The following is a 16345-nucleotide window of genomic DNA, read 5'->3' as shown; positions in this document are numbered from 1 at the left end:
TGCTGTTTTAAAAGGAAAATATCTTCCAGTAGAGGACATGATGCCTCTTAACGGGAAGGAGGAGTTTCCCCATAGTCTTAAAAAAAAAATCTTACTTTTTAAGTTGGTAGTGCTACACATATTTGAGGCAGAGCAAATATACTCAGTTTATAAAGACCTGTGTTTTGAATGATGCATTATTTTCATCTGTGAGAAAACATCTCCAAACTTTGGGAGTCACAGATCCAAATCCTTATTTTTAAAGTTAATACCTGATATAGCCACCTTTCTCACAAAATGGACTTGCAGATTAGATAGGCACTACTGATAATTCTCAGTTAGAGAAAGGAACTGAACCTAAAATTTCTAAAACTTAGAGACCTCTTAGAGTGTTTTCAGAATTGAATGATCAGCTCAAACAGAAGCAGTCAGGACCCATGCACTCATAAAGCCCAGTCAAACTGAAGACCAAAATGAAAAAAAATAGGCTTGTCTTGCACTTTCAAGTGAAATTCCAATGTCCCCAATGCTGAAAGTGAGTGCTTGCAAAACTGAACATAGGAATCCTTTGCACCTTCATATTTTATGTTCCTGAGTGTGGAGCAGATGGGTTTTGCAGATTTAAATCTTTGGGGTTTGACTGCTTGAGGTGCACTTAAATACTTCTCACTGCTACTATTATAATGAACATATTTCACCAGTTAATAAGGTAGCAAACTTTGAAATGCAGGCATATGGGCAGCGTGGGAATTCAAGCGAACTCGTGTTTCTGTGGGATGGAACAGCCTTGTGCTATCAAAGGTGAAAATTGTTAATGGCTGGAAGTCCAACATCTGCTACACCACCTTTACATGGTTTCATGTGAAAACAAAATCCATATGAAATGCTGGTAGGAAGCAGGGCCTCGTGAGCTCTCTTCAGGCTCACAGAATGCCCTGACCATCCTTGCCTGGCACATGCCCAGCCTCCAATTTCACCTGTCACATGAAGCAGGGCTGCATAGCACTTCAGTAAAATACCAACCTTATACTTTTTCTGCTTTTAAACTACATCATTATTTAATATTTTAGGGAGATAATATTTTTTAAATTAATATTGATTTCTATTTTACACTTTTTCCTGTAACACTAGCAAGCTTCAAAAATGAGACTGTTGCAGAGACTGGTTTTGCCTTACCACCGCTTGCTTTATCACCATTCTGCTACATAAAAGACACTTCTTAAGAAAAAATTAGGCTGGTTTTAATTTTATCAGTGTTCACCCTGAAAACAATACTCAAAAACTTCAACAACAAGTAGAAACTGAAGACCCCTCCCACCCTGAAAAATTGGTATTTGATTTGCAACAATTTTTCTTCCAAGACTCCTAAACTTTTTAATACAAAAAACAAACATTACAAACCCATTCTCCTTGTTAGAAAGGATCCTGCCCCACATCCCTTCATATTTTAGGAATAGAAATTGTTGAAACTTGCACATTCTGGTGCCCTAATGAGGCTTAAGGCAGAGGTCATTCCTCCAGCTAAGGTTGATTAGGGTGTGTAGGTACTTGCACAGATGAGTTGTTTGAAAAACTTCTGTGATTTTTTAATAGCTATAATTAGAAACACTGGCACAGTTGAGTGAATCAGTGCAGCCACACCAGTGCTGGACAGTGGTACAAATGTGCCTCCCTCCCTTAAGGAAGAAGAAACCATGCATATGTTACTCTGCTGGTTAAAAAAAGAGAATTACCATATCCCTAACTAATTAAAAAAAATGCAAAGGCCAAGCCCTGGGAGAGAGTTGTGGTAACTGAGTTAACTGGCATTTCCATGGATAAATTTCATCTTGAGAGTGTATTTAAATGAATGTGGGTGTTGGTCACCTGACTCAGTACAGACTCCTCATGAGCTATTTTACAAATTACTGAAACAGGTACCTCCAGGACACAACTTCTTCGTCCTGAGGAGGAAAGATAAAGCACGTCACATGTGATTTACATGTAAATCACACCCAGCAATGCCTGCTCCCTCCACTGACTCTAACTGGAGCCCAAGAGAGATCAGGTCTGATAAAGATACCTTCTTCAAATGTCTGTAGACATGAAGAGCATGCAAGATGATTCCTGCTCTAGCTAAGGCTCCAGGAGACCAAAACAATAACAAGTGCTGGTTTAGAACAGAAATATCCCACTTTAGGGCAAGAGCTGCACCAATAATCAATGGAAGCAGAGGTACCACTCACTACATGCATGGGCTTCACAGCTCCAGCTGCACCACAAGCAATCCCAAAGGCTTTTGGCTAGACTGCCTGCATGGCTAAAGGTTGGATGACTCCTGGTGGATAAACCACATCCTGTCACTGGTCAGGAGGAAACCTGAGGACTTTCAAGTCCCTTGAGGACAAATTACTCAGAGAAAGATCTATAAGGGTTTTAGTAGTAGCAGTAGTAGTATTAGTAATAGTATTCAAAATACAAGTGCCTTAAATAGCATGACCAGGAAGGGTGGATTCAGGGAGTTGACATCTGACAGATGTTGGTAGTTAGGAAAAACTCTGGAACCCAGCCCAAAGACTCACTGACTGAAATAGACTTGACACCCAGATCTAACCAGGGAAACAAATGCCCAGATCCCTCCATCCTCTGGTGCCTGGGTGCCAGATGTGTCAGCGTCTAGTCCACACAGAGAGGCCACAAAGTACTTCCTGGCTGTTACAAACAAAACCCAGTCCTGGCATGTGCCATTTAATAAATATGCCTTTCAGTGCTTAATGTTGTGGTTCCCAAACCAGCCCAAGCAGCAGGAAAGGAGGATTAGTGTCTTTCCAGAGAGGATGCAGCAGTGAGTCATGATCTCAGCACTGCTGTGAGTCGCTTCGGCAGTGCTGCTGAATGGCTCAGCTATGAACATAAAGTGACAAAACATTCCCTTTGCGCTAGAGATCACGGGCAAATCCCCAGATCCAGACGGGGAGATGTCTGTGATCCAACCCTGTATCCAGATAAGAACTTCCCCTCTGCTTCTGCTCATTTTCATGATTACAGGAAGCAGAGAGGAGCTGATACATGAGGCAACTGGATTGTAGCTGTGTTTGCAACTCTGCCCCATCACCCACTGGAGAAATGAGCTGCACCAGAGTCCTGACTTTTCACTTACAGTGTAGGTGCTGCTTCTCAAGAGCCTGTGGCAGTCCTTGACAGTCATCCCTGCACCTCACTGGGAAGGAGCACAGTGTCTGTGGCGTGGAGCAGGACAACTTCCCCAAGGCACAGGGTCACAGGGAACGGGCAGGGGATTTTCCTTGCATTCCAGTGGGCAGAAAAAACCATCCTCATTGGGACAAATGTCTAATAAATATCTCTTTTCCTAATCTAGGCCCAAACATTATGCCTGGATTTGAGTCAACATCTTTCCAATAGACAAGTGACTTCCCTGATCAGAGGTTGGACCTTCACTGGAAAGCCTTCACGTTTTCTGGTAGCAATGTCACATAACTTAAGCCCTCAGCTTAAGCTCAGCTCAGCTCATAAAATGATCCCAGAAAGAGGTGATTCTAAAGACATTGCCTGCTGAGCCAACGAGATTATTCACCCCCAGCCCTTCTTCTCATGTGCATCAGAGTGAAGTGAAACCAGGTAGATAAACCTAGAGGTTTCCAGGTAATGAATCCTGTAGGCAAATCTAAGCCCTTGCAACAAGACACCTCTGTTGTTTCTGAGAGGATTTTGCATATAGACAAAGCAGCAGCTAGCAGCTTTAAGAAATCACAGCAGTTCGTGGCAGGATATAATAGAATACCTGGCATTTAGATGGAGACCAAAAAAACCTTTCATTATATAAAAACTCCAGACCACAAATGCTACTTCACACTTTCAGATTACATATTTTAGTGAGTAAATAAAACTGAGCAGGCAACAAACCATTCTCATTAGTGAGAGACTTACCTGGATGCATTACCCAGTTACTTCTGGATGACTGCAATTTGAGAGTTGCTTCACTGCATCTCAAGTTCGAATTCTCTTGGAAAAGGAAGGAAAAGCTTGCAGGAAAGAAAAAAAACATATCTAGAAAACAAAGGTTTGAATTCAGATTGTGCATGAGTTGCATTTTCCAGCTGTTTCTGTCAGTACTTTGCTGCCAGAAAGCCATAACTCTTTGTCTCCACTTCTGAAAGTCTTATATAATGGAGAGTTTATGGAAAAGACAAAGGAAAGAGCTGCTAAAACCTTTTCTTTACTATTTAATTTTCAGCAAGGTACATAATAGTTCAAAGAAAGTGGTATCCAAGCAACAGGTTTGAAAGGGGCAAAGACTGTTCAGTCAATTAGCATAGCCTGAACATGCTGTTAACTGACATAATTGCCTTTGATGAAAAACACACTTTTTATAGTTATATATAATCACAGAATATCCAAAAGATATATTAATAATGAAGAAAACCATCTCTTGGAGTATTCTTGTCACATGCAGCTCACAGTCATATACATTTTCTCCTCTAGCCAGAACATCATATCTCACAGGAACTAAAAGCTGACACCTTAAAACAATATATTATTTTGATTTTCAGTTAACTATAGCCAGAAAAGTGAGATTTCTTCAAAACATACTTATATATATCTGCATTCAAAACATACTTAATGTCAAATCTCCCTCTCTGAAGGGACTAAAAATAATCTTCCACTGTTTTATTCCCTTAGCTCCATTGAACTATCATGGCTGAAAGATAATGGGTAGGATTCTACACAGGCATTCTTAAAGAAATAATAAATAACATAGCACCATAGAGAATCTTTTTGATCAGAAGAATATATGTCAACCATGGCCTAAGTGTTCCCCTGTGATAGCTGAGTCAAGGTTACAGGTGATGATTCACAAGCCAGAAAGAGCATAGCTTGACTTTCAGAGTTTCCATGGTTGGCAGATAGATACTCTCTATTCCTGCAATGAGCACAGCTGATGCAAAGACAGCAAATGGATAATCTTAGAATGCTGTATCTGCAGAACTGGGCAGCAGTCCTGGAAATATTCATATTTAACAAGTACAGTGCTGTTCAGACATGTAATATGGTGTGTGTGTGCTTGGAGCGTTAGGCTTTGGTTCAAGAGCCAGAACTGCACCTTATGATGTGACAACGCTCCCTCAAAACTGCCACAGACCGGGCTGTTTCCCGCACAGATTTAAAAATGAAAAGAATTCTCCCAAAGCAATGTATCTGGCAGTGTAGAAATGAGAAGACAGGTTACCAGGCAGCAAAAGAGCATCAGCAAGGAGATACAGCCATCAACCTTCCCTCCCTGATCCAGAGCTGCTCTGGCAGAACCTAAGCCATCCCTGTGGCAAACCAACTACTTGGGCACAGTTGATGAAAGCACAGAAAGGAAGGAAGGCATATGACATCTGTCTGGTTCTTAGCAGAACTTTTTGTCTCAAATCTCTTCCTGTTTGCACTCCCCTGTGCCAGAGAGATCCTGGGTACAAGGATGGGGAGACTCTTCTCTGCTGTTGCCAGCTTGCAGACCAGCCCCTCCCTCTCAATCTTCCACCACTTGGTGCCAAGGGATCCTATACAACTCCATACTGGTTTCACCAATCCCTTATGAAGGGGGCAGTTGAAAAATCGCCTTTTGTCTCAAATAGGAGACAAAATTTTGTCTTTTCTGTCATGCATCAATGTGCAAAGTATAAGGCATGAATTGCACTTGGAGATGAATACAGAGAAATTAACTGATTGTGGGCCAGCCTCACGGCTACCAGGTTTGGCTCCAAGGTGATGTCTGTTCTCCACTCAGCTGTTTCAAGTCAACCTAAGCCTTGGGATAATTCATGGTAATCAATTTGCGTGGCAAGCCACTTTTTTTTGGAAGAAGCTTTCCAGAAAAGGCTCTTTAATGTGGTATAAGGTCTTTCCAATAACTGTCAAATCTGATACCACTTGATATAAAGAAGAAAACACCTTAAAATGTTCCCCATGTAAAAACTCTGCGACAGTTTTGATCATTGTTGAGTAAAGAAGTTTTCAAAATGCAAATTCACAAATGGAAGATCCAGCAAATCTGGCATCAGCTCGACTGCAAAAAAACAAAGCAAACTTCTTTTCTGGCAGGGAAGGTAGACAAGGAAATGTTGCATTACTTGCGGAATGTACATTAACACCAACCTCCCAAGGCATACCAAATACCCCTTAGACACATGTATCTGTAAGAAGAGGGATGATGGCTCTTGATAGGGATGAACACAATGTTCAAAACAAAGCTGGGGGCAATAGTGACTGTGCAGAAGGTGACTGCAAAGTGCACATCAGCAACAGAGTCTGAGGAGAGGGACCCGTTGGTCAGAACTCACATAAATAAAACTATAAAGGAATCATAAGCTAATTTCACATGTGGTACCAAAAGTGGCAAGAACGAGGAAAGTGTTATCAGCTAACAGATTCATTTTTGCAGCTATCAGCTAAGACACACTCTCTAAAAATGCCACAGAAAACCTATCATTATTGTAGACTTCTGTGCTCATACCCCTTGAAGCATAAGGGACTGAACACTCTGATGAGAGTTCAGGTCTCAACAATTACCTTGAGGGTACAACCCAAGTTGTTAAACCCTTCTTCTAAAAGCCAGTCTGAAAAATGTTAATACAACTCTTTAGTCTCTCCTGTACACTCAATGGCTGATACACTGCATATCTTAAATATAGTCTTGCCACCAAGATGTGCATTGGTAACTGATTTCAGACCAATTTTCCTTTTGTTTATTACAAAGTGGTTTTAAATTAGAACTCCTGCTTTGAGACTGTGTACTTTGTTGAATCTAAAATTTCATGATTTAAAGTACAATTCTGAAAGCAGATACAAAGTAGTACACAAATGGAAGCCTCAAAACTAAATGTAAACCAAGCCAATACCAATAAGTAGTTGGCAGGTGCTGCTTGAGCTTGCCACCTACACACAAAATTTGACAGAGAATGAAAGACAAGTACTGTACTTGTGTTCCACCTCAAGCCCTCTGAATTAACTGTTGGGACTAACATTTGGAAACATATTTCTGCAAAAATACAGTACGATGAAGTATTTGAACTTCACTCAGCTGAAGTGGCACACCAAACTCACTGTACTAAGACATGGAGGTTGTAGCAAAGGATATCTTGTGCAGCTGGGATGTAGATGATACCAATTCCATTCTCTTCTGCATTTTAGATATCCTACTTGAATGCACAAGCACCTCTATCCTTGAAACAGAGAGATCGATCCCATCCTTAAAACCTGTGGCTTGGAGTGTTGTGAAATAAAGATATACAATGTAACATACAGCTGTGAAAACTGCGGCACCTGACTCAGAACAGGATTTTATGTGGATTCACAAGCTGACCTTCCATAGTCATCCTCCCAACAGATTCTCTGTTTAAACCTTCAGATTTCTTCTTCTCCTTTCTCGCTTTAGATGCCTGCAGCTGGTAAAGCTTCCTGGTGGTGCAAGATCCCACATCTTTCTGTTTAGGCCTAATTCTCTTAGGACTCCTGGCCTGTGAGAACAATCCAGCCCCACAGGATACCCCTGGGCCTTTGCACCAGGCCAAACCTCTGTACAAAGATGATGAGTTTAAGTCCATTCTTGCAGCTCTGCTGGAACAGCAGCAAGGCTGAGTTAGGGAAGGAGTGCCATGGGAAATGGGACCTCTAGGATTTACTAGTCCCTTTTGGGGCTCTTTGGGCAGAGATTCAGAGGAGCAAGTGAACCAGGGCATGGGGCTCCAATGCACCACTGGCTTAGAGACTTCGCTGGTTCAGACACCATTCACACCATCTTCTTCCAGAGAGAATTAACATTTTGCTTACAAAATGGTTATTTCAAAAGCCTCTTTTACTTCATAGCTCTACATAATCCTACACTCTTAATTGTACTTCATTTCTTTAATGCAGTGTTAAGTCTTCAGGCACATTTAAATGCTAGAAAGAACATTAACTGCTTTGTAGGTATTTTTAGGAGACATTTTGATGACTTTGTATCACAGAGTTCAGTTAGAGTTTTCTTTCTAAAAACAACTAAGTCATGAACATGATTAAAATATGAGTATTAAATCCTTTAAAGCATTTAAATAAGCTTGTGGTTAGAAATAGAAGAGTTCTTCAGTTTTTTGGAGACACAGGGCATCCAAAACTGTGCTATGGTTTAAAAGCTAAAGATAACTTTGACTGAGAAAAGGTCACTGGACTTTCATAACCCATCTACAGGTTCAAGGCTAGAATCCACAAAAATATTCTTTGACAACCTCAACACAATTCAGACCTAAAATTATCTCATACATACGAATTCTTAAAATTGATCAGTCATCACTAATTTCCCTCAAATGTGGCAAATTCATTCATGTTTATGAAAGAAATAAATTGTATTTGAGCAGGGAGGAGAGGCAGTAATGCATTAAACAAAAGACATAATTGAAAATCTGACAAGTTCGACACAAAGCCTGTTTAACACATTTGCTCACATTTGGTAAAGCACAGCCTCTTTCCCTGCAGAGCCACAGAGCTATGGATTTACACAAAACTTAACAAGGCTGAGCCCACAAATCATCACTCAAGCATTATCCCCATAATGCAAACATTCCTGCTCCTTTTAAAGGTTTTCATAACGTGAACAAGAATTACCTTCAGAAAGCAGACTCTGGCAGGACGAATGGATACTGAACAGAAGTTTAGCTACAGAAATGTTGTTATGGTTCACAACACAACCGAGCTGCAGTGAACATCACCAGGCCCTTCCACTCCTCTGGAGAATGCAGAGGAATGTAGCTCTCCAGCAGCAGCCACGGGACCCAGGAAGCACCAGCAGATGGTGCTGTGAAAGAAGGCAGGTTTCTAAGAAAAATCAGCTTTTATGAATCAAAATTTGACAAGCACTGAAGAGAAAATATCTTCAGCAAAGATACCACAGTAATATAATAAATTATTCCTTCCTTCAGAGAAAAATACAGCAAAAAAGGGCAATTTCCCCCTTAACGCATCTGCTTTCAGGTGATTCTGCTTTCATTATAATAGCACTGCTTTGTTTCCAGAGCACAAGTGCCAGTCATCATGCAGCAATATCCTCCTTACCCATCAGTGTATCTTCAAGGCATCATTCCTTCTTGATACTTCACAGATTTGCCTTGGAGGCAAGAACAGTTCAAGTCATTCATTTATGAAACCAAAGACATTCTCAGTGTTGTCAGAAATTGTGAAAAATTTGGGTACATGATTCCAGTGCTTTCTTTTTTCCTTTTGCTTGGCACCATAAAGTAGCACTGATTAAATAGATCTCACACTTGAATTTTTATTTCATATATTCTCTATTTAACAGCTTCCAGAGTAGGACTGGCATTCAGCACATACAGGTGCAGTCACACAGCTGCAGAGGGATGGAGCACCACCTAAAATGGACTGCAACACTGGAGAGCCAGAGTGGGATCACTAAAGGAAGAAACTGGTGATAAACCAAATCAAGATATTTAATTTCAGTTTTAGAAAGTGATCACGGATCCAAACCTGACAGAAGTCAAGAAGTGTTTGGACAACACTCTCAGGCATGTGGTGGGATTCTTGGGGTGTCCTTGATGACCCTGATGGGTCCCTTCCAACTCAGCATGTTCTGTGATTCTATGAAAAATGACCATGAGAAATGTGACCTGAAGTGTCCAAACAGGCACATTTCCTCACTGGGAGCAGGGAAGGGATCCCCACCACGTGAGCTGTGCACGTATGCACAACAGGAACATGCCAGAGCCAACCAATGTGCTCTGGTCAGCCTGGGCAAGACTTACTGATGTAATGCAGGAAAAAAACCAACCAACCAAAAAAAACTCCAAATCCCATGTATAGTTAAAGTGTAGGTATTTGATATACATTTCTACATTTATTTATTTGTAGAAGTTCATTTTATGTTCGCTAAACCAGGACCCAAATCTTTCTAACAACATAAAGTAAGGTATGAGGTATGTGCTTCTCTCTTTGGCTTAGGAATCATGTTATCTTTATTTAAATATTTAATCATTAGGTGCCTCTCTGGGGACTCAGAAGACCTGAGTTTCCTGGCCCAACTCAGGATTTTGGTCTGTGATAAGACATCCCAGCTGCCAGTGGGGAGACAAATCAGCAGCAGAGGGGAGGGAAGGGCAGCACTGAGTCCTGGAAGGAGCAGAAGCAGCTTTGCTGGGCTGGAGCAGCAGGGACAAACAGGGGTGAGCTGAAAGAGGAGTGGGGCAGGTCTGAGGTGCTGACACCCAAGGCAGAGCTGCTGGGAAGAGGTGTGGAGGAAGGGGAGAAGGGTGGGAAAGAGAAGGGAAATGCAGTATCCTGGATGGATGCAGTCTGGGAACAGCTGTAAACAGGTAACTTACTATACCACACCACTAATCCTAATTAACAACCTTGGATATCAACGACCTAATTTGTGTAGAGTCTGAGCTTGAGACTTTTGGCTGGTTTGGGTAAGCTCAGCCCACCACTGCCTGCACACAGGAGTGGGATTTCAGCCTCAAGGACTGCCAACCCATGGAGTTCATCAGAACCAGGTCTTTTTAAGGTGGTCTGTGTACATATGGGGGGGAGTGGGCAACATTTTTCCTCTCTAATTGAAGAGTCCATCCTTTTCCCATCCATTTTGCAACACAGGTTACACCAGCTTCGAGGACATACTTTACAAAGGTGTTCACCTGCAGGGACGGATTTCCCCCTGCACATTTCCATGTCAGCTATTTTACATCAAGGTTTGTCTTTGGCAACCAGTTTCACAATGAGAATATTCACACCTGGCTTCTCCCACCACAGCATTTAGCTCCAGGCAGAGAAAGAACAGTGGCAAAGTGGGCACTCTTCACTGGGGGTGCACCACTCGCCTCCCACACTGGGTCACACTAAACACTTATAAATTCTCTTTTTATTTACTTGTTTAATACAGGAGAAGCAGAGAACACACCTCACTCACTGCACCAGAACACACATTAATTTGCTGTATCGTAGAACAATTCATGTGTTGATTTAGTACTCATTAGTTCCTATGATCTCTCCCTCATCATTAAACTTCTCTCTGATGCCCTGCTTGATTTTAATGGGAACTTAAATTAGTGAAGAACTGGGCACTCTGAGCCACACCTGTTTCCCCTAAGATTTTTTATGCTATTGCCTGTAAAATATTTCTATATGTTTCAAAGTGAAAGGTCAAAAATTATCATGAGGTTGCTTCCTCCAACTGAAGCACTGTTTTCCCACCAAGTCATTGATTTGCATGTAATCGGAAAGTTCCCCTTGCTTAATATCTTTGTCAACCCTAAATCTTTCATTACCTTGATGGAGAAAACACATGATCTATCATTTGTCACTCTTCCTGGATTAATATTTATATCATCTTCACTGGAGTTAATTGTCTACACTTTTTTCTCTTGGAGTAGTGGTAGAGATAACAGGTCATGTTGTAATGTTGCATATATTAGATCTTAACTTTAACTGATGCAAGGAATTGACATTTGCTGTCTGCCTCAGTTTCTTGGATAAGGGCATGCATTTGGATCACAGATCAGCCTTAGGGTCCCAACATGTACCTTTAACCCTCATGAACAATCTTTCAGCTCTTCATCTACAGCAGAAAAGTATTCTTTCATTCCAGTGGAACATTCTACCTTTAGCCTTATTTTATTTTCAGTCCTTCCTGACATCATTGTTATCAACTTCTACCGGTACAACAGATCCCTCCAGCACAAAACCCAGCACTTTCCCCAGGACATGACACAGAATATGATGGGTTTAATTTCACTTTTTACCACACCAAAAAAAAAACAACCCTGAAGTGTGAGCAGCAGGCAGTGGATATAGAGTTTGCTCAATAGACAAGAGGAGCATTTTGCAGCTGCAGAGCACATTTCAGCTGAGGGCCTCAAAAAATAAAATAAATTTCACAAGAGCCTTGCTGAGATAGGGTTTTGTGAGGTTCATTTAATTAAGGTTTAGTTGATGAATGAGGGTAATATTTGGGTTTTTGCAGAGGAAATCACGACAGTGACAAACAACTATATTTCTCATTCATTAAGTGAAAGTTGTGATGTTTCTGGAGCAGAATTTTATAATAAGCTGTGAAGACAGCCCTGGATAATCTTTTTCATACCAGAAAATTTTAAAAAACCTGCAACTCTACTATGTAAAACCATAATTGATTTCATATCGACCAGTGGTATTACTGAGGAGCAAAACACACCACAAAAGCAGAAGAGCAATTGTGTGGAAAATAAGTGACAGGATTATTGAACCATGTTTATCTGATATTGCATGGGAAGATGACTTGCCATTCAGGCAGAAATTATATGCAAAAAAACATCCTCAAACTAGGAAAACAGTTAATTAATATACTCAGGTTCACAGATGTTTTAATCAAGTGCAGTCTAGATGACTGAAACTGTAACTGTTTGCTATCCTGAGTAAAAGACATCAAAATAAATCTTCACCATTAAATCCTGACATGAATATGGACCTTCTAATAAGGCAAAAATTTACAATAATATTAGCTCAGGCATTTCTTGACAATTCAATTAGCTTAAAGAAATGTATGGTTTTACACAGATCACCAAGAATCTATCACTTCTAGGAGCTAAAAATCCTTTTGCATTTACCACTAAAAAATTAAATATACCTCAGGCAATACAGAAATTCCAAGAATATTAGCCATATTCTTATGGTTGCATTATCTTATGAAATAATAATGTCACATCTTTTTGGGGAATGGAAGGAGGAGAGCCTTTGGGAGAGTGAAAACAGAAGGATAGGCTGGGTCCTACTACATGGTGTAGGAAGAGTGAGTCTGCCTTGGGTCTGTCTTGGTGGCTGGATAGTCCTGGGAGGTTCATGCCACCACCCCTTAAAACGGAAGCACAGGTCGAGTAAAATACCCTGCAAATGGATTGAAACTGTTGCACTCAGGTGGTGGAAACACAAAGTTTCCTGTTTGCTGCAGAGAAAAACACCTCCAAAATTCAGCAGACTGCAGCAGGGGTTAAAAACCGGGGTAATGAAAGTAGGGAAAGTTAAATCATAGAATTATAGAATGGCCTGGGACATTGGAAGGGAAAATAAAGATCATTTAGTTCTAACCCCCTGCCATGGGCAGGAACACCTTCCACTATCCCAGGTTGCTCAAAGCCCCATCCAGCTTCACCTTGGACACTTCCAGGGATGGGGCAGCCGCAGCTCTGGGCAACCCGTGCCAGGGCCTCCCCACCCTCACAGGGAAGAATTTCTTCCAAATATCTAATTTAAACCCACTCTCTTTCAGTGGGAGGCCACTCCCCCTTGCCTTGTCGCAGGGCTGTGTCAGTGATGTCCAGTCAGTCAAGGGCTCCCACTAGTGTTGTTCTTTATTTCAGTTCCATCCCTTGAATGAGGAACTAAAAATACAGGATTATTAAAGAGAGGAAAAAGTACAGTAAGAGAAAGAAGCTCTCATAAGGGTTAGGCTCACAGATTCTTTCACACTCAATTCATCTGTTTTAAACCTGATCCATGCTGTCAATTCTCCAAAGCTTATAAACTCTGGAAACTGTATCATCTGGAAATCTTGTTGAAAATATTCAGATGCCATTGTCAGCACCTAATGAAGAATTGCAAGACTTTGTGAAAAACAAAGTTTTAGCTGGAGCTCTGGAGAAGGATGGAGATCAGGGTGATCTGTCACTGCTGCCTGTGGCTCCTTTTAGGGGCATCCATGGGCATTTTACAACTGGTCCTCCAAATATGTGGTGTTGGGACACAGAAGGTATCTAAGACCAAGGGGAAATCAATCTGGTTAAAACATTTAGTGTGGAGGGTTTTTTGGTTGTTTGGTTCAGTTTTTTTTCTTTAAATCAAAGCTGCAAGCTGAGCATCCTGCTCTTAAAAAAAAAAATCATGCAGGACTGGCCATTGGATTGGACAATAGCCATTGGATTGGACAATAGCAGGTAACACTGGAAAATGAAGGTCTTGGGAGCAGAGTTACAGCTGGCACATCTGGGAGTAAATATTTCCATAATTGACAACTTAGGCTGGTTTGTATGAGATAGCAATTTGCACATCTTAACAATAACAAGTACTTTTCACCAGATTATTTTTGTGTAGAACTGAGAATTTCTGATGTTGGAACCTTTGTAATACTCCAGCCAAGTTCACATCTTTTGAAATAGATCTTCTAACACACTGAAGTGCATCCCTGACTTGGATTTTCTTTTCTAGCAAACGTGATGAATTTGCATTAATAAGAGCTACTTACTGGAGAACTATGAGCTTTTCGGTCTATGTGGACAAGAATTGAATATCTAAACAGGAAGGGGCCACAGGAAGAAATTTTTACTTTTGAATTCGATAAATACGTAGGACACAAATAACATCTTTGTATTTTCATTGAAATTTACATCTAGTCTGGCAACTTCCAGGCCCATATCCTGCATCCCTTATTAAATAGATACTTTATATTTGTTTTCTGTGTATCATGATTTGGCTGGTATGACTTGGGGAAGCAAACAGACTGTCTGCTGGTACTCAGGAGTCTACTGAGAATATTGTAAAATGTCAACTATTTTACATGTTAAAAGTCTGGAAAAATAGCCATGAGGTAATTCCACTAGAGCATATGATAGAGATATTTCTGACCCTTCATATCTCTTGACACAAGAGCTCAACAAAATCCACAGCTCAGAAAAAGAAAGCCACACAAATCCAAATGAGAGACAAACCTTTTGTGTGGAAACATGCTGCAATGACCCACTCAATACATGGTCAATTTCTGATTTTTTTTTATTAAGCCTCTAATTCAGGTTTGTGCAAATACATATTTTTAAGTACCTGCTATTCACCAAATATATTAGGACAAATTACCTGTGGGACAGCAGTTTGGTAAGAAGTAAGGAAGAAGCTGTGGCTTTAAAACCCCAATTCCCTTTCTCAGTAAAAAATTGAATTCCTCAAATAAGTGTCACAAATTCCACAAATAAGTGATAATCTTACTTTTCTGGAAGCTCTCTTAGAAAATAAAATAAAACATATAAGTAGATTTGTGAACATATGTTGCATTGCTGCCACTAATGAAAATACAAACTTCCTTGTGCCTCCAGGACTACCATGCACCAAGTTTTGCATAAAGAAATAGTAGTTTCTTTCTTAATCTTCCCAAGCTTTTGGTCATTTAAATGTATCCACTTTATCAAAGGTGGGATATGTACGAGCTTCTTTAAAAAAACAAGAAAAACTGAGATAAAAAATTCATACCCTTGGGTTTGATTTTAAAAGGAGGAATAAAAACTTAAGCTGAGCCTTCATGAAAATGGACCTGTACAACTTTGAAACCTGAAACTTTGCTGTTTCATATGAACAGGTGCTACTGCCTTAAGTGATTGGATGCCCTTGACACTTCCAGGAATGTTAAAGCCACGAGTAACCAGCTGCGTTGTGTCTGTGCTTGAACACTCACAGGCTACTGAAATCAGAAATAACCTGCACAGCTGATGTGCTGCTACGTTCAGGTATAAATCTTCATTGTTTTTTGATTGATTAACTGAAAGGCTTGATGTTATTACTGAACCTGATCAATGCTACACTGTCTTCCTTTGTCCATATTGCTACAATAACACATGCCTTTGTTTTCGAAACAGATGCCGCACTCTTTCTTCTTAACAGGAAATCATCATCAATTAGCCTCGAACATTCAAATCACTGTTTTGCAGCCTTTAAGGGGATTTTTCAAGTTAAAGAAGGCAAAGGGATTTTCTTGTGACCCAGAATACAGCTTCTCTATTAGGTGTACACAGGGTTTCTATTTACAGCACCAAAACAATGCAGATTATCACTGCTGATCATTTCAAAACAGCAGCTGTGGGCTTTGATGACTAGCCACTAATTATTTTTTAAGAGACAAAAACATTGCCATAGCAGATTTCATCCTATTTCAACAGGCTGGATTTCCAAATCACCTTGCCCTTCACAAGCCCCTTAAGAGTACAAAGCCACATGTATCCAGCAGTTAAAAAAACAATTCCACAGTGGAGCAACGGGAGAAGGAAAATCCTCTGCCTGCTCCTGACCATCCATCCTGTCCCCAGGAGAGGGAAGCCGAGCTCCGCCAGTTGCAGAATAAAGTTGCAGTGGATTAAAGTGAAGCGTGGGAAGGATCTTTTATCCCTTAACATCAACTATTCTTATGCTTGTTCCCAGGAATGAAGTTAATACTCTCCAACTGTCTCCTCCCAGGGCCCCCCACCGTGGACAAGAATCTTTCTATCCTCACTGAGAATGCTCTAAGTTTTGGGTCAAAGAGGATTTTTTTCTTTTTTTTCCTAGGCAATTTTGCTCTTGAGCAATAGGAGGGTGAAGCTGACACAAACCACATTGCCTTTCT

General features: G+C 40.7%; 1 long non-coding RNA gene across 2 annotated transcripts in view; it reads right to left on the bottom strand.

Annotated features, from left to right (window-relative positions):
* LOC121667522 overlaps nt 1-8901 on the bottom strand; it is a 125832-nt gene extending 116931 nt beyond the window's left edge. The window contains exons 1-2 of one of the 2 annotated variants that reach the window (XR_006017082.1): nt 8605-8901; nt 3907-4001 (exon numbers count right to left, since the gene is read on the bottom strand). This is a non-coding gene — a long non-coding RNA (uncharacterized LOC121667522). The remainder of the gene's footprint in view (nt 1-3906; nt 4002-8604) is intronic. The other variant, XR_006017083.1, reaches the window with a different exon arrangement.
* Between the last annotated feature and the right edge of the window lie 7444 nt (nt 8902-16345).

Source organism: Corvus kubaryi, unplaced genomic scaffold, assembly GCF_017639235.1.
Source record: "Corvus kubaryi isolate FWS band 111438036 unplaced genomic scaffold, C.kubaryi_AGA036_p1.0 133, whole genome shotgun sequence".
Lineage (NCBI taxonomy): Eukaryota > Metazoa > Chordata > Aves > Passeriformes > Corvidae > Corvus > Corvus kubaryi.
The sequence above is the reverse complement of the archived record's forward strand: the minus strand, read 5'-3'. Positions and strand labels throughout refer to the sequence as shown.